Source organism: Schistocerca americana, chromosome X (genome assembly GCF_021461395.2).
Source record: "Schistocerca americana isolate TAMUIC-IGC-003095 chromosome X, iqSchAmer2.1, whole genome shotgun sequence".
NCBI classification, from domain to species: domain Eukaryota; kingdom Metazoa; phylum Arthropoda; class Insecta; order Orthoptera; family Acrididae; genus Schistocerca; species Schistocerca americana.
Window position 1 is genome coordinate 178,139,421 of NC_060130.1, and position 18,611 is coordinate 178,158,031.

The following is an 18,611-nucleotide window of genomic DNA, read 5'->3' on the forward strand; positions in this document are numbered from 1 at the left end:
TTATTTTTCATGAAAGAAAGAAAATTCTTCATTTAAATCAGCAACAAAACTAAACGTTGCCACGAAAAAACAAACCAAACAGCGACAATGAAGTAACAACCCGTAAGTCATGTAAATGAAATGCACAACATTCCGGTTAGACACAAAAGGGATGCCCACGTGATGTCAATTTCCTGTCAAGAAACGTCAACGTACCGGGTTCATTCTTGCGCGAGACTTCCGCGCAAAATCTTCTTTGGTAACATCTGTAGACTCCCAAGACTCTTTGGCGCAATAGTATCCGGTGAGTCAGCGCAGGGTTAGAATGTGTTGAAATTGCATCTGTTATGAATTTGGTGTATTTATTTGTGGACGAAGAACATGTGTGTCACAGTTGTAGTGAGTGATAGCATATTGTGGTCGGAATTGTCGTCGTCGCCTTCTTCCAACAAACTAGTTGTGGACTTCACAGCAAGTTGGTAAACAAATTAAATGCATTTTTGTAACAAAGTAAATTTTTAGTATTGGCGTGGGAAACGTATGTTACGAGCATGAACATCGTTATGGACAAGAAAATACATATAAATAAATAAAGAGTTTAGTCACAAATCGTCATGTAGGCCACACACAATAGTACGTTGGGACAATAACTTCAGTAACGTAGGAATTATAGTGGCTGAAGTAGCCAATCGCTAGTAGGCTTCAATTCATGATCAAGTTAAATTCCAACAAAAAAATGCTTCAAATTTTCAAGTATTTAGAAGCTGTCCGGTGCCTGGTAGTGAGCAATGTCACTCCTTCATAAGATACTTGAAATGAAACCGGTATTGTCTAATTTTACTAAGCAGTTCAGCTAACTTAAGTATTTTAGTTAAGTTATCACTGGGGTTAGCAGTATCCAGTCCACTTTGATTGTGACATATTAAAATCTAATTGACTACTGTATTCAATTCAGTAGCAAAATTTCGACCATCGAAGCGTGTTACAATAGGGTAGTGAGGGTTAAGTGTAACGAAGCTATTGGTGGCAGCAATGTAATACAGTTACAGTTCTGATATTCGCAAGCCTTAAATCCGAACTTGGATGAGGGATCAGTGATAGCATGCCAATTTATTGTGGTAGAACTGGTTAATGAAGTTTTACTGCCAGATCAGTTACAAACTTATGGGGAGACACCAATTAGTCCTCTATAAAATCAGAGGGTACTGTACCTGGTTGTGTAAGTACGTATTATTCCCCATACGAGCTACATATTAAGGACCTTGCTGTGGATTGTCAGTCACTACCTTGTATTGATACTGTAATCGAGGAAGGAACTTTGTTACTGTCAGTGTAGGTACACAAAGTATCATTCCTCTCTTCATAGACAGACCTGGCAGAGGTAGCTATGCATGTGGATTTACTATGCACACACAAATATCTTTTTCATTCCTGAGAATGCCAGCAATACAATGTAACGGTGTAGGCTGTGATATTCTCAAACAGTCAACTATTAGAATTTTTTTCCTATATATACACTGATTATATTTAGTTAATGCTATATTTTCAGGCAGTTACAAAACAAGAAAAATTTTCTCAAATTAGCGTTAAAATCTGACTGCTTTTGCTGTTGCTATTAACAGCTTAATCTGCCAAGTTACTGGTATAATTTAGTGCTCTTTTTTTCTTTCTGTACTTGACTGAAAGGTGTAGCCCCCCCCCCCCACTCCCTCTCAAAAAATATACTCTCACTTCATTTAGTTTTATGCATGCCTAGTTGCCACAAGGAATCAGAAGATGCAATCCCCCAAAACTGTCAAGCTCCTTCAGTTTGTTAGCTACCAGTAGGCCTAATAATGAAGAGCAGTGCAAGACCTTCATACCAGAAAATAGAGCAATGTAGTGCAGTTGTTCCAAATCCCAATTTAGCTTTCTAGGTTTAGATTTTCCACACATTTCATAAATTAAGGCAAATAACAGTTTGAGTCTTAGATAGAGGGTAAGGCGGATTTCCTATGTTGTCCTATCTGAGCTTAAGCTATGCATTTGATCATCTTGATGCTTATGGTAAGGTAAACCGTAATGTGCCTTGCATAAAAAGTTCTTTGATTACCTGCAGCTTCAGATTTGGATAAAATCACTAGCTTTAGATTATTGCCGCCATCATCGTTGTCACGGGCTGATGAGTCTGTCAGTTGTGAAAGTCAGAAGGCTTCCACTTTTATGTCAAATGGACATCTCTATGACATAATTAAGCCAATCAGATGCCATCCTCTGGACATATAAGGTGGAGTCTTGCCAGTTTCGTGACAGGCAAACTGCACCGCTGGCATTGATAATGCAAGCAATAGCCTAAAGCTTCGGATTTTATCCGAATTTTATGTGATTAGTTAACCAAGACCTTTTTACCCAAAGACACTTGCCACATAAGATTTCTTACCCCTAATGTATATTCTTCCATGCCAAAAAATTTGGGTTGCATCAAATTATGAGAACATGAGGGTGGCTGCAGTAGTATAGGACCAACTCCAGTATATTGTTTGTAGTTGGTCACTAGTTATCATGTAGCAACTTACAATAATATGAGCAGTAAACAATATTTTGTCTGTTCTTTCTACATGCATGTTGTATCATTGCGCACTTAGTCATGAGGTAATCATTTGCTGACAATGATTACAGCACACACAGAGGCATTCAAACAACAAATGGTACAATAGGACATACCCTCTGCCAGGCACTTCAGGGTGGTTTGTAGAGTACAGATGTAAATTTAGATGACCCTGTTTGTGATTTGGAAAGAGATTTGTATTGTGGAATTGGAGTAAATCATAACCTTCGATATTTAGGAGGGTCGTAGTGTTTTAGAAGGCTCACACTTATTGGGTACAAAAAGTGTGTATGCCCTACCTCAAACTAAAGGTTTATTGTTGTATGGTTTTAAATTTTAACAACAATGGACTTTCTTCTAACTTGCTATAGTGAACTGAACCACACTCAGATCTTCTATCAGAATTCTCAGCCCATACTAGCTGTGTACAAGCATGTCAGTCTATCAATTACCTTTTTCATGGACTATGGGTGTTACTTTCAATTCATAATCTATAAGAAGGTAAAAGATTCCAAGGCTGGTAAAGAACGCTAGTCATAGGTATATTCTCAAAATGTGATGCCATATTTTGTGAATAAAACTGTCTATATCACTTAACTCACAAAATAACCACATTGCTCACAGATTTATTCAGGATATTTATTTCCTTTATTATTAAGGTTACATATGTTTCTTAGATGGCATCTGAGACATATTCATTTGTAAACTTTAATTTTACGTATCGCTTGTGTGTTTTGTTTACAATATGTTGATTAGACTATTGCTTGTGAGTGGAGGGTAAGGTTGTTATGTTTCCTAGACCTATATAGGTCTAACAGAGATGGTGATCCATTGAGGGGGACAGTATTTTGTGTTGTATTGTATACTGCACCTGTATATGTATTTTATAATGAGGCTTCAGCAACAGGTTCTAGTCGCATGGAGGGCCCGTAGTCAAATTTTATTTTGCTAATGTTTTCATATTATCAATTATAAATCATCTGTCATTTATTAAGACTCATATGTGTCCCATCTTAATGATATTGATCTATTTGTCAAGTACTGTGTTATTTAAAAAAAAAAGAACTGGGATTGCCAGGATGGTTTCCATCATCACCTAGATACTGATGTGACAAATGTGGCATCTACAGTTGAAATAATCAAAATCCCAAGTGTGACAAGTTATTTACCAGAAATATGAATGCCTCCGAAATTAGTGCAATCACATACAATGTGCCATTAAACTTTTCATAGAAATGAGAAGTAGGATCCTTCCTTGAAAAGTATGTCAACATTCCACACCATGAGGGTTTTGAGAAAATCATTGGGTCACTGAAATCTCTTAAATGTTCTGCTAACGGCTACTTGCAATGGACGAAAGTAGTGCATCTACATAGATACTCTGCAAGCCACCGTATGGTGTGTGCCAGACGGTTTCCTGTCTCACTACTAGTCATTTCTTATCCTGTTCCACTTGCAAATAGAGGGAGGGAAAAAGACTGTGTGTATACCTCCATATGGGCCCAAATTTTTCGTTTCTGGTCTCCATGGCCCTTACGCGCAACATATGTTGGCAGTAGTAGAATCATTCGGCAATCGGCTTCAAATGCCAGTTTTCTAAATTTTCTCAATATTGTTTCGGGTCTAGTGTAGCAGGGGATACAACCCGTCGGCTTTGGACAATGACGTCACAAGTCGCCAGAGAGCAGTTTACCGTTTTCGCTTTTGCTGTTATGTTTCAGTTTAGTTTCTTTACTGATTGCTTAATAAAGTGGATCTGTGTATTCTATCTCGTGAGATTTTTTTTTTTTTTTTTTAAGCCAAAAAACACTTATCAGCCACTGAAGGGAGCTACAATACTAAGAAGAATCGCTTCTCGATTGGTGACTTGTGACGTCATTGTCCAAAGCCGACGGGTTGTATCCCCTGCTACACTAGTCCCATTGTTTCTCCTAAAAAAAAAAGTCTCCAGGGATTCCCATTTGAGTTCCCGAAGCATCTCCGAAACATGCGTTGTTCAAACCTACGGGTAACAAATCTAACAGCCCGCCTCTGGATTGCTTCAATGTCTTCCTTCATTCCGACCTGGCACGGATCCCTAACACCCAAGCAGTACTCAAGAACAGGTGAAACCAGCACCCTATATGCAGTCTCCTTTACAAGTGAATCACTATTTCCTAAAATTCTCCCAACAACCCAAGTCGACCATTCGCCTTCGCTACAACAGTTGTCACATGCTTGTTCCATCTCTTATCTCTTTGCAACTTTATGCCCACATATTCAAACAACGTGACTGTGTCAATCAGGACACAGTAGTACTGTATACAGACATTACAGGTTTGATGTTCATACTCATCCACACCGACTTAAATTTTTCAACATTCATCACACCAGATGGAAATTTTGCTTAAGTCATCTTGTATCCTCCTACAGTCACTCAACTTCATCACCTTACCATGCACCACGGCAAATGACCACTGATTCCTGCCCACCTTGTCCATCAAACCATTTATTTATATATATATATATAGAGAGAGAGAGAGAACAACAGTGGTCTTATCACACTTCCCTGGGGCACTGCTGATGATGTCCTTGTCTCTGATTAACACTCACCGTCGAGGATAACATACTGGGTTCTATTATTTAAGAAGCCTTTGAGCCACTCACATATGTGTGAACTTCTTCCATATGATCATACCTTCATTAACAGCCTGCAGTGGGGCACCGTGTCAAATGTTTAAAGGACCCACTTTTCTGGAAACAATGCTCTTCATTAAGAGCTTTACCTCCACAGCATGGTTCATTTGATCTTCTTCTTCCTTCTCTCTCTCTCTCTCTCTCTCTCTCTCTCTCTCTCTCTCTCTCTCTCTCTCTCTTTTCCCCCAGCATGTATACAGCTTACAAATACAAGGACAGCATGATGTAAGACAAGGACTAAGGACTAGGTTTTTGAGTGCTAATAATTTTGTGGCACCAGTTTAGAGTGAGCGTGGTAGATTACTAATTATACTCCTACAGCAACACTAATTAGATTACCATTGACCGTATGCAATCGTGGTAATTGGTCGTCTTAAATTCCTGTTTGCTGTGGTGTCATAGGCAGAGTGCAATATCTGTGGACAGTGTATAATAAAAAGTTTTGTGTGTTGTCTTGCAGCTGGCCGAAGTGGCCGTGCGGTTCTAGGCACTGCAATCTGGAACCGCGAGACCGCTACGGTCGCAGTTTCGAATCCTGCCCCGGGCATGGATATGTGTGATGTCCTTAGGTTAGTTAGGTTTAACTAGTTTTAAGTTCTAGGGGACTGATGACCTCAGAAGTTGAGTCCCATAGTGCTCAGAGCCATTTGAACCATTTTGTTGTCTTGCACAAAATTGGTAAAAAAAAAAAAAAAAAAATGGTCAATAATTGGAAGAAATAGGTTACCTCATTTGGAGAATAAGGAAACTACATACATGTGAGATTGCTGGAGCTTCCTACCCCCGCTCCCTGCGGATCTGTGGGTTAGAATAAGCCCGCAGTATTCCTGCCTGTCGTAAGAGGTGACTTACAGGAGTCTCACGCATTTCGACCTTTATGTGATGGTCCCCTGTAGGGTTTGACCTCCATACCATAAATTTTCCCAAAGAGCGAGCCAATTGAGGAAGAGCGCCTTACATGATGCAGTGTGTCCATCGTGCATGGAGATCTTTAGCCCTCTTTCTCATCGTCGCATTGCAGTCTCACTCACTCTCCATCTCTTGGGTGGGGATACATACTTGGGTGCAGTTTCTGCCATCCAATATGCTATGTCGCTTTCTGCGCCGACGATGACCATGGACATCTTTGCACCTGATATCCATCACAGTAGCCAGTCCATTGTAGTGGGGTCGCCGTGTACCCTGTTGGTTGTAGCCCCCTGACAACACAGGGATCGCTTTGCTGATGCCTATGCCGTTAACTCCCCATGTATGCCAAGGAGTAGACGCCTATCTCCCTGGGGAATTGGGACTCTCAGCAACGGCCTTCCTGCCAGATGGCCCCTGCTGCGCCAGGGTAGCGCCCCTGGGGAAGGCCCTTGGTTGGAGTGGGTGGCATCAGGGCGGATGGCACGCAATTAAGCGTGGCACATTTCTCTTGCTAGTGGCCAGCCACCAGCAGTCTCTAAGCATTCCAGGACTCAATTTAATGCAAATATGTATGACCCCAAATCGTTTCCCTTTCTGGCCACTCCATGGGAGCAGCGAAAGGCTAAGAATGGCAGCGAAGCTTATTCGCCATGCTGCCTAGTATGTACAAGAGCTGATGGGGAATCCTTTGTGTCCATGAAGCCTTAGTTCTTTGTAGAGCATTTAGAGAACAAGTTTGGAGAGGTGGAAGGCTTCTCCAAAATGTGCTTTGGGTCAGTTTTGATAAAAACAGCTTCCTCTGCCCAGTCATGGGCATTACTCGCTTGTGACAAGTTGGGGGCTGTCTCAGTTACCATCATGCCCCATAAGTGTTTAAATATGGTCCAGCATATTATATTCCACAGGGACCTTCTTTTGCAGTCTGATGATGAGCTGCTCGCCAATTTAGAGCAACAAGGTGTGCATTTCGTCCAGCGCGTTCATCGGGGTCTGAGGGATAATCAGGTTGCCACCGGTACCTTCATCTTGGCCTTCGAGGGTGATACATTGCCTGAGAAGGTCTAGGTGATGGTCTGCCACTGTGATGTCAAGCCCTATATCCCTCCCCTGATGTGGTGCTTTAAGTGCTGGAAGTTCGGCCATAAGTCTTCTCGCTGTTCTTCCAGACTCACATGTAGAGATTGCAGGTGTCCATCACATCCAAATACTCCATGTGCCCTGCCTCCCATCTGTGTCAGCTGTGGAGAGCATCATTTACCTTGCTCACCAGACTGTAGGATTTTACTGAAACAGTGGAAAATCATTGAATATAAGATCCTGGACTGACTGACCAACACTGAGGCTAAGAGGAAATATGAACGACTCCATCCTGTGTGAATGACTTCCTCTTATGCCGCCACTACAACAGTGATAGCCCCATCAGTTCAGCAAATTCCAGTCAGCTCCCTGGGCCATAAGGCTACACCTGCCCCCTTGACTGTGGGGGGGGGGGGGGGGGTACTACCCTCCCTGTTGCTCCTGCACCACCTACTTCGGGAGCAACGCCCCCCCACCCATCGGGGATGTCCATCCCCACTTGTAAGCCAGAGAAGCGTCCAACATCTTCAGCTCCTTTCACTCGGAAGGGGTCCCTTGGGTCCCTCCCTTCGCAGGTTTCCACCAGTGGAAGGATGATGCCCACCAGTGGCGTAAGTGCCCAGAAGCAGCTGGTCGAAGGCTTCACAATCGTCCTCAGTCCTGGCGAATGAATCAGTGAAGCCCTCCCAGCCAGTGAACCCCAAGGAGCAGTGAGAAAAGTCCAAGAAGAAGACCTCGAAGACCAAGGAACTTGTGGTGGTGCCCACCCCACCACAACCTACAAGCTCTGCGTGTGAGGATGGGGTGGAGACTCTGGCGTCTGCTGAGGACCTAGATCTCAGTGGACCCTCAGACACTATGGAAGTCGATTGCACGGGTACTCAGTTGGAGGTAGCATGTGATCCACTGGCGTAATCTGCCTCCTCGCTCCCTTCGTGCCTTTTTGTACCACGGACAATGTCGTCCTCCAATGGAATTGCAGCGGTTTTTTCCACCACCTTGCTGAGCTCCAACAACATCTCAGCCTTCACCCTTTCTTCTGCATTGCTCTCCAGAAAACTTTGTTTCCAGCTATGCAAACTGCTGCCCTCTGTGGCTATCGGGGTTATTATAAGAATCGGGCAGCTTATGAGAGTCTGTGTCTACATCCTTGACTCTCTTTACAGCGTGTGCATCCCTCTTCAAACACCTTCAGAGGCTGTCGCTGTTTGGGCGTGGACACCTCAGGCTGTTACTCTATGCAGTCTCTATCTTCCACGGGATGGTGACGTCCCGCAGCTTGTATTGGCTGCACTGATAGCCCAATTGCCACCACCTTTTCTGTTATTGGGCGACTTTAACACCCATAACCCTTTGTGGGGTGGATTGGTGGCAACAGGCCAAGGCACTGACGTTGAGCAAGTGTTGGCACAGCTTGACCTTTCTCTTTTAAATAATGGTGCCTCCACACATTTCAGTGTGGCACATGGCACGTACTCAGCCATCGACCTTTCGGTCTGCAACCCTGGCCTTCTACCGTTTGTCCGATGGAGTGTGCATGACGACTTGTGCAGTAGTAACCACTTTCCAGTCTTTCTGTCACTGCCCCAGTGTCACTCACCTGGGTGCATCCCCAGATGGGCTTTGAATAAGGCTGACTGGGACTTGTTTGCGTCCATTGCCACTCTTGAGCCTCTTTCTCATGGCGCCATTGATGTGGTGGTTCACACAATCGCCACCGGCATCCGTTTCTGCCGCGGAATCTGCAATTCCCTGTTCTTCCGGGTCCCCTCGGCGGAGGACTGTGTCTTGCCACTGTTGGCACCCGTACCTCTCCATTGCAGGTTTGGTGCAAGATTAGGCGACTTCACGGGTATCAGACACCTGTCAGCGTACCTGGGCTTTCTCTGAATGGAGCAGTCTGTACTGAATCAGACACGGTTTCAGAACTCTTAGCAGAGCATTATGCTCAGAGTTCCACTTGTACGAATTACCCACTGGGCTTCCACTCCCTGCAAGAGCGGTTGGAAAGTCGGAGCCTTTCATTCCATACACGCCACCCCGAATCGTACAATGTGGGAATTCCGCAGTGCCCTAGCCGCTTGCCCTGATACAGCTCCTGGGCCGGATCGCATCCAATACCAAATGCTCAAACACCTCTCAGTGGACTGAAGGTGACACCACCTCAACCGTATCTGGATTGAGGGTGATTTTCCATCTCAGTGGCAGGAAAGCATTATCATCCCAGTGTTGAAGCATGGTAAGAACCTCCTGGAGGTGTACAGCTACCACCCCATTAGCCTCACCAAAGTTATGTGCAAGTTGCTCAAACACATGGTAAGCCGGAGGTTGAGTTGGCTACCTGAGTCTCGGAGCCTTCTGGCTCTGTCCCAGGGTGGGTGCCGTAAGGGCTGCTCTGCCACCAATAATCTGGTCTGCCTGGAGTCTGCTATCCACAGGGCATTTGCCCACCATAATCATCTGGTTGCCATCTTTTTTTACATGTGTAAGGCGTACAATGCGACACCATGCTTCATGAATGGGTTCTTGGGGGCCCGCTCCGCTTTTTATTCAAAATTTTCTGTCGCTTCATTCGTTCTGCGTGCAAGTTCCTTTGTCCCATAGTTCCTCCCGAGTCCAGGAGAATGGGGTCCTGCAAGGCTCTGCCTTGAGTGTCTGCCTCTGTTCAGTTGCTATCAATGGACTAGCTGCAGCTGTGGGAATGTCCGTATCGGCGTCTTTGTATGCTGATGACTTTTGTCTGTACTATAGCTCCACTGGCATTCCAGTTGCTGAGGCTACAGGGCGCAGTCTTGGGCCATTGCGTACGGTTTCCAGTTCGCGGCTGCCAAGATCTGCGTCATTCATTTCTGCTGACGTCGCACTGTTCACCCTGAACCACTGCTTTATCTTGACGGCGAACCTCTTGCCATGGTGAAGACACATTGGTTTTTGGGCTTGCTTTTTGATGCCTGGTTGACTTAGCTCCCTCATATTCGGCAGCTTAAACAAACGTGGCACCATCTTGAGGAACGCTGTTTGTTGCTTGAGTCACACCAGCTGGGGTGCCGATTGGTCTACCCTTCTACGACTGGATCAGGCGTTGATTCAGTCCCATTTTGATTATGGGAGCCTGGCTTACAGCTCTGTGTCACCTTCCTCATTGCGGTTGCTTGACCCCATACTTCACTGCGGGACCCGACTCGCAACTGGAGTTTTCCGCACAAGCCCTGTAGACAGTCTACTTGTGGAGGCTGGTGTCCCTCCGTTGTGGATCTGGCGCCAACGACTACTGGCTGCTTAAGCTGCACATGTTTGTAGCTTTCCCAGGCATCCAAATTACTGTCTCCTGTTCCCCACCTTGGTCGCCCATCTTCCAGAACGGTGGCCCTGGCCAGGGTGTACGATCGCGGTTCTCGTCCGGGCTCTTCTCTCTGGACTTGAGTTTTTCCCTCTCCCACCTCTTTTCCGGGCTCATATACATATACTCCTAGGGTGTGTGCCCCACCCATGCCTTTGGCTGGATTTGGCACAGGGCCCGAAGGACTCAGTCCCTCCTGAGGCCCTCTGCCACTGCGTTCTTTCCATCCTTACTGCATTTCACAGCTCTGACGTGGTCTATACTGACGGTTCGATGGTTGCTGGTCAAGTTGATTATGCTCTTACTCTTGGGGATCATTCTGAACAACACTCATTGCCGGTTGGCTGCAGTGTTTTCACTGCCAGGCTGGTCACCATCTCTCGTGCCCTACAGTATATCCACTCCTGCTCAGGTGAGTCCTTCATTATCTCTAGTGACTCCCTTAGTGGGTTACGAGTTATTGACCATTGTTTCCCTCACTCTCGTGTGGTGATGGCTATCCAGGAGTCCATCCATACTCGTGGCCATTGCGGGCACTCCGTGGTTTTTACGTGGACCTTGGGTCACACGCTGGCCAAACAGGCTGTCGGTGCACTGGCTTTGGAGATTGGCCTTTCAGAGTGTGATCTCCGTGTAGTTTTGCGGCAGGAGGTTCTTGGTACCTGGGATGATAATGGCGCACCCTGCCTTCACCCAACAAACTTTGGATCGTCAAGGAGACCACCGGTGTGTGGTGCTCCTCCTTGTGGGCCTCTCACAAGGACTCTGTTGTACTCTGCACATTGACGACACCTGGATGACCCACAGTTATTTATTGCGCTGCAAGGACCAACCTCTCTGTCGCTGTGGTTCAGCATTGACAGTGGTCCACATTTTGTTGGACTGTCCACTTTTAACTGCGCTCAGGCAGACATTTGCGCTGCCTGATACGCTCCCTGCCTGTTTAACAGATGACGCTGCCATGGCAGGCTTAGTGTTGAATTTTATTCATGCAGGGGGTTTTTTCGCTCGATCTGAGGGTTTGTCTCTTTCTTTTGTGTTGAGTCTGGCCTTTGGCCTACAGTGTTAGATTGGGCTTTTTAGTATGTCTCTTGGTGGTTGGCTTTTGCTTTCTTTTGTTTCCATGGTCGGCCAACCACTGTAACACTCTAATTCCTCTTTTCTGGTCTTTGTGTATGTCTTTCTTATTCTGTGACATCCCTTAAACTTGAACTGCAAGGTAAATTTAAAGCAGTCTATATTAGATTATGAACAAGTCTCCAGCAAGTATTTTGATGTATGCTTTTTACAGATATCATAAGTAACTAGAAAAGATGGAAAGGGGCGCCAGTACGTAACTTTTGCCGTTTTTTTGTGTCATGCATACAAATGTCAGGAGCCTTTTTTATGTATAAAGTGCCATTCTGTAATGCCATTTACTCACCCAAAATTTTTAATATTATTGAAGACTTAAATAACTAAAATGTCCACCTCCCAAAACTCAGTTTCCTGCTGGGGTCTTGATATTTTGGTAGTTAAAGTACACGTGATTGTATGACCATCACTCACCATACTGGTCAGAATTGAACTTTGTGTTGTATTCTTCAATAGTTCTAATTGATCACTGAGGTGCCTACCACCCCTATATTGTGTTAGGCTTTCAAATATTTTATGCCTATGTCTAAGAGGACCTTTACTGTTGTTGAACTGCAATGAATCCCAGAAATTAAATAAGTGACTTATAATGGATTGTGTGAGCCATTGATTTGTACCAGCTACCAACTTACAAAGATAGATTTTGTGGCTAGGGCACTGATGACGTTACCACATAGCACCATAAAACATAAAACACCAATCGTATCATATCCTTGGCTATTCCTGTACAGTTAGCAGCAAATAATAATAGTAAAATGATCCAGCTTGTATGTCAGATGCTGTTTGTTGAGAATGTGTGTTCCTAAGGGACTGGGAGGCTTAGTGGGTACTTTGTAAAATGTAAAGAGGCTTCTTAACAGTCCTCACCTTGTTGTAATGCATTTAGGGGAAGAAACATTGTAAGAGTAATGTGTCGAAGGAGGATTAGGAGTTAATTTGCCGTCAATAACAAGGTGATTAGAGACAGAACAAGCAAAGATTTGGGAAGGAAATCAATAAAGTCAATTTCAAAGGAATCTTCTTGGCATTTGCATTAAGAATTTAGGGAAACAATGGAAAAACTGCATCTGTTCTGTTGTGGTTCAATAGTCAGGTACTTAAGTGTGAATTGCAGAGTAGTCATGTAGATGTACTCGTACATGTCTGGATTGGTGGATGGGGATTTGAACACTGGCCCCCCAGATGTGTGTCATGTCTTTTACCAATGTACCTACTTGCTCTGAAGAGATATGGAGTTACAAAACTTGTTCTGTAAAAATATGGAGTTATGGAACACTTTGAACTTTGTAAAAGAGTTGATACATATCAAGATCTTCCCCTCAGAGAGCCCAAGCTATTGCAACATCTACTTCCTCTCCTGTGCGGCAGTCACTCATCTCTGAATATCCTTCCTTCTCTTACTCTCTTTCTCATGGTGACAGCTTTCGATGCCAACCCAGCTACTCCCTGGATTTTGCATTCCTTTCTCAGGACATTCATTCGCGTACTTTGCATCACATTTTGACTTAAGTAATTTTTGGTCATTTTCTAGGTTTGACTTTCATTTTCCAAGTTTTTTCTATGGTGTGCGCACTATGTGCATAGGCTCTTGTATACACTTAAGTCAACTCAGTAGCCCATCTGACGTAATGGGGTCCCACTTCAGTGGTGCCCATGGCTCCTTTCCTGCTGGCGATCTAACACTCATCCCCCGATCTCGTGGCTTTGCTACATTGGTCACTACATGATGACCTTTCTGACAGTGTCCACTTTCTCATGATGCTGTCACTTCCTTGTCGCAGATGAACCAACTACCATGTTGGCGGCTTTAAAGAGCTTACTGGCAGTTGGATGAGTCTGCTGTTACCTTACCCCCACTCCGCCCCTGTCAGACTGTCAACGAGGTTGTGCAAGGCATCTCCAACGCAATCAACCACATCACTGGAACTGCTATTCTTCTTTCAACAGGTCCTGTTCATCACCAGCTGGTGCCATGGTGGATCAGAGAAATTGCAGTAGCTGTTCAGGATCAGCAGCATTTCAAGACACACCCTTCGCAGACCAACCTCATCACTTTTTAAGTGACTTTGTGCTAAGGCTAATTATGTAATTAAATACAGTAAGAAGGAATGTTGGGAGTGCTATGTCTCCTCCCAGAGAATGAATGCCTCTTCATCCTGCGTGTGGGCCGAGCTCCATAGTCTTCTAGGCCACCAAAGATCCAAAACTCTGCCGGGTCTCTTTCTTCAGGAGGGTCTCTGTGCTGATGCATCAGCTTTTGCTGAACACTTTGCAATGGTTTCGCATCCTCTTCTTACACACCTGTCTTCCACATGCATCAAGTGACAAACTGAAGATGTCCTCCTCTCCTTTGTCCCCTTAGCATTCCGAATTATATCATGACCTATTCACAGGGTGAGAACTGCTTCAGGCTCTGGCCTAGTCTCACAATATGGCCCCAGGCTGAGTCCATTCACAGTCAGATGATTCAACATGTGACTGTTGCTTAACAGCTCCATCTCCTCAGGATCTTCAACCATATTTGGCTTGATTGTGTCTTCCCTTCGAAATGGTGAGACAGTCTCATCATTCCAATCCTTAAGCCCAATAAAGACTAAACATCTGTTGGCAGTTACCAACCCATTAGCCTGAAAAATGTGCTCTGCAACCTGCTTGGAATGATGGTTGTCCACCGTTCATGCTGGGTTCTCGAATATCAGGGCCTTTTGTCCCCCTATCAATGTGGTTTTCAGGGAGGGATGATCCACAACTGACCATCTGGTGAGGTTGCAAACAGCAAATTAGACAGGCTTTTTCTAAACGCCAGTCTTTCTTGACCTACATAATGCATATGACACCATGTGGCACCATCACATTTTATTTGACTCCCAAGACTAGGACATTCAAGGCTCCCTGCCAGTTTTTATCCTGTCAGTTGTTCCAGTTAGAGTTGGCCCTTCAATCAGCTTGCCATCGGTCGAAGAGAATGGCATCCCTCAGGGCTCTGTACTGAGTTTGCTCTCTTCCTCATTGCCATCAGTAGGCTAGTGACCTCTGTCGAGCCATCAGTCACCCTGCACCATATGTTGACTTTTGCACGTGGCACAGCTCCCACTCGGTACCCCTCAGCTAAAAGCCAGCTCCAAGCTGCCATCTGACAGGTATCTTCTTGGACCCTTTTCCATGATTTCCAATTCTCTCCTGAAAAAACGTGGGTTGTGCATTTCTTGTTGTACCGTGGTCCATCCTGGCCCAGAACTCGGATACACAACATGTGGACATTGTTACACAGTCCTGATTTTTGGTACTGCTCTTTGACAAGAAGAATACTTTTGGCTGCCACATATTTGTAAACTAAAACTAACTGCATGCAAAAGATCATGTTATCTTCTTCCTTGCCCATACCTCATTGGTCAGGGATCACGCCACATTCCTTCATAACTGCTGGGCCCTAGTCCAGTCCTGCTTCAACTATGGTAATCAGGTTTATGGCTCCATGGTGCCCTCAGCTTTGAAATTGTTAGACCCATTCCATCATTGTGGAGTTTGACTTGCCACCGGCGTCTTCCAGACTAGCCCCATTGACAGCCTCCTTGCTGGAGTGGGGATCTTCTGTTTTGAGTTCTGACGATACCAATAATTAATTGAAACCCTCAGCTGCCGACAGGTGTTGTTGACATACCTTGATGGGGACAGCTGAAAACGTGTGCCCCGACTATTAGGAACATTACGTATGTAGATTGTGGACAGTTGGGATTGCGGATCTCGCGGAAAGCGTGCAAGGGGTAAGTCCGTGCAGTCACGCTATTAATCTGTGTCCTTGGTGGCTCAGATGGATAGAGCGTCTGCCATGTAAGCAGAGGTTCGAGTCCCAGTCGGGGTACTTATTTTCAGCTGTCCCCATCAAGGTATGTTAACAGCAGCTGTTAGCAGCCGAGGGTTTCAATTAATTATCATTTATTCTAGAGAAGCTCCGCGGTCATCAATGGTATTTCTTCTTTCAAGAACAGTTACTATCTTCAGACATAAAATGAATTAGCAACGAACATAAATCCTGGTTACTAGCAATAAATTTTGGGACTCTATTTTCAAAGAAGTAATTGAATTCTGTGTTACTGATAATTTAATCAACAGGCACACAGGCTTCCAACTGGGCAAGGCAAGGGTGCCAATACTATCCTCCATCAGAGCAGAAAGCAAGATTCAGAATGCAAGGTGCAACAGGGATGGTGGGCGGAAGACAACTGAAACTCTCCCCCCAATAATGCGGCTGCACACACCCCACCACTGAGCACAGCGCGGGGCCGGTGAAGCCCAAACTCTGGACCAGCAGGCATAAATACCATAGGCACACAGCAGACGCTCATTCCATCAGCACCACGTTACAATGGCAGAACAGTTATTCACCAAAATATTGTGCACCTTCAATGATTGGATCTGGCAGTACATCTGAGAACCTTGTAAGCAGGATAGGATATGTCGGATCTCAGGAAATTGTCGAATGGTGATTGCATAGCTGAGGAAGAATTGGTACTGTCAGAACTCAAAACAGAAGATCCCCACTCCAGCAAGGAGGCTGTCAATGGGGCTAGTCTGGAAGACGCCGGTGGCAAGTCAAACTCCACAATGATGGAATGGGTCTAACAATTTCAAAGCTGAGGGCACCATGGAGCCATAAACCTGATTACCATAGTTGAAGCAGGACTGGACTAGGGCCCAGCAGTTATGAAGGAATGTGGCGTGATCCCTGACCAATGAGGTATGGGCAAGGAAGGAGATAACATGATCTTTTGCATGCAGTTAGTTTTAGTTTACAAATATGTGGCAGCCAAAAGTATTCTTCTTGTCAAAGAGCAGTACCAAAAATCAGGACTGTGTAACAATTTCCACATGTTGTGTATCCGAGTTCTGGGCCAGGATGGACCACGGTACAACAAGAAATGCACAACCCACGTTTTTTCAGGAGAGAATTGGAAATCATGGAAAAGGGTCCAAGAAGATACCTGTCAGATGGCAGCTAGGAGCTGGCTTTAGCTGAGGGGTACCGAGTGGGAGCTGTGCCACATGCAAAAACCACTTTTGGTTCAGCATGTTTTGGCTATGTGTGTCTTTCAGACATGATAGCTCTCAGTTTGGCTGGAGATCTGTTCACCATCCTTGCTGACATTGACACCAGTGGTACATGAGTTCTAAAATTATGTGAACTGTTTGGCCTTTTCCATAAAGTGCTGAATAGGAGTATTGGACTTCAAAGGATTGTAAACTACTATGCATGCGGGGACAGCCTTCATCAGTCCATCCCCCTTTCCGCTCCTCGCCACCATGTGAATGGCATGTTGACTTTTTGTCGGGGCATTCATGAGCACAATTCTGAGCACCACACATCCACAGTTGGCATCATTATCAACAATAATCCCTGTTAAGATACTAGGACATGATTTATGATATCTGAACTCTTACCCAAAAACATCACATAAATATAATGCAAAGTCAGTTCTTAAGAATCTGGGTGGCAGAATATCAACAGGAATGAATCTGACTGGCTATCATTGACAGTTTTCTGTTGTTGTGTTTGTTACAGAAGACTTTTAAACGTGGATTGATACATATCATTAGCAATAAAAAGTACTTCAGATTTTCTAGAGTCTAAAGGTAGAAACAGCAGCTCTGTGTGAGGCCTACGTGTACATTTACTATAGCAAAAAACTGTCATTACTGCTCCCCCCTCTGCAGACATATATCTTAGTGTGTCACAGGTATTCTCCTTGGAGACACTGGATGCTAATGTGGCCATTGACAGGCTGAAACAGAAAGTAGATTGATCTGACTAAGGAACTGTTCGCAATGTTTTCTGGTGTAATGGTTAACAAGAATACATGTACAGGTTACCTTGCGCAGAGCCCCATTTTCTGCAGTGTGTTATGAACAGTATGTTTTCAAACACTGCTTCCATCCCTAGCACTTTTGTCTACTACCCATCGTGATACAGATCACTGCGTATTTCAGTTTACAGCAAATACCCATATCTATACTAATAATTAAACTGTAAAGCTGTCATGGTTAGATTAGATTAATACTTGTTCCATAGATCATGAATACGACACTTTGTAATGATGTGGAACGTGTCAGGTTAATAAAAGATGTCTGTACAAGATATTACATTACACAAAATTATTATATATATATATATATATATATATAATACAGCCAATGAGTAGAAGGAGTTATCTAAAAATTCTTTTAATTTATTTTTAAATGTTAGTTGCCTATCTGTCAGGCTTTTGATGCTGTTTGGTAGGTGACCAAAGACTTGAGTGGCAGCATAATTTACCCCTTTCTGTGCCAAAGTCAGATTTAACCCTGCATAGTGAAGATCATCCTTTCTCCTGGTGTTGTAGCTATGCACACTGCTATTACTTTTGAACTGGGTTGGATTATTAACAACAAATTTCATAAGTGAATATATATACTGCGAGGATCCCTAGATCCTTAAATGTCTGTCTGAATTTGCTATTCTCCAAAATTACTAGATGAATTTTCGTGGGGTTTTCACAGGTAATTTGGCATAGCTTAGGCCGACATGTGCTTTATTTCATCAAAAACAGAACACAGAGGAAAAAGATACTGTCATTCAGAGTTTTATCTAAAATCGTCTGCTTAGTGCAGTAGTTCAGATGTTTAATCACCATGGTTTAGTATACCAAAGAAGCAATAGTTGGCACTGTTAGTTTTGTAGTATACCAAAGAACCAATACATAGTGACAGAATTAAGCGCCACAATCTTATCTTTACAAATAAAAACTAACATTGAATTTACTTGGCTAGGATGTACAAATTTACTACTTTCATTTTGTGTATTAAAAACTTTATGACATTGCTTTGCCTCTTTTGAAAGGTTTTATGCACGTTCTTTGCTAGGAACAAGGGATT

At 44.1% G+C, this 18,611-nt stretch overlaps 1 protein-coding gene across 2 annotated transcripts in view; it reads left to right on the forward strand.

Annotated features, from left to right (window-relative positions):
• Window positions 1-262: 262 nt before the first annotated feature.
• The window catches only part of LOC124554714 (thioredoxin-like protein 1), a 66,588-nt gene continuing 48,239 nt past the window's right edge, over window positions 263-18,611 (forward strand). Inside the window, exon 1 of one of the 2 annotated variants that reach the window (XM_047128359.1) lies at window positions 263-458. The gene's annotated coding sequence lies outside the window, so the exon portion shown is untranslated. The remainder of the gene's footprint in view (window positions 459-18,611) is intronic. The other variant, XM_047128360.1, reaches the window with a different exon arrangement.